Raw genomic sequence first — 829 nt, 5'->3', positions numbered from 1 at the left:
AAGCGGGAGCAGCTTGAACATGTAAGTCTTCCCTTCATCCGGCCTCAATTATAACTTTTACTTAGTATATTTTTCATTAACTTGTGAATTTCTCTTGTACAGGAGGGCTCAGTGAAGCCTCCTGTAGTCCCTGGGGTTAATCTCAAACCCCCCAAGCGGACTGCTGAGGAGGCGTCTCCGACGCCTGCAAAACGCTCCCGGAAGACGGTAGCTCATAAACCCTCCGCCAGCAACTCCGGATCGCATCCCACCACAGGCGGAAAATCGCCGGCTGCTCTCTCCGCTCTCAAGGAGGCGTCCGAATCCAAGGATTCGCCGTCTGCTCGAGAAGGCACCCCTAGCAGACGCCAAGGCAAGCAGGTCCAGGACCTGGTCGTCATTTCAGGTACTTGACTTCTCACTTTTTTTTTTTTTGTCATGTATAGCATGTCATGCGGCCTTTATCATGCGGCCTTATAACTTGCCGGATGTGTGTTAAGTAACACCCCAAATAATTCAAACTTTTAGCCGCATGTATGTTCAACAATGGCCAAAGTTATTTGGATCCTTGACCGGATGTATGTTTAATAACAACCAGTCGTATTCATTTGTGTTTATGCCGGATGTATGTTAAATAACACCCAGACTTGTTTAAACTTTTAGCCGGATGTATGTTAAATAACACCCAACTTAATTCTTGATATACAGAAGCCCCCTCCCAAGCTCCAGACCTTAGAGAAATTGCTAAGGAAATGCTCCGAAGAGGAGTTACTGCTGAGCAACGTGACTCCACCCGGGGAGTTGGCAGCATGAACCTGGATGCCATCCTTGCTCTTCTCGCAGAGGTAAA

Source organism: Chenopodium album, chromosome 23 (assembly GCF_948465745.1).
Source record: "Chenopodium album chromosome 23, dcCheAlbu1.1, whole genome shotgun sequence".
In the NCBI taxonomy this organism is placed as follows: Eukaryota; Viridiplantae; Streptophyta; class Magnoliopsida; order Caryophyllales; family Amaranthaceae; genus Chenopodium; species Chenopodium album.
This window is presented reverse-complemented; position numbering follows the sequence as displayed.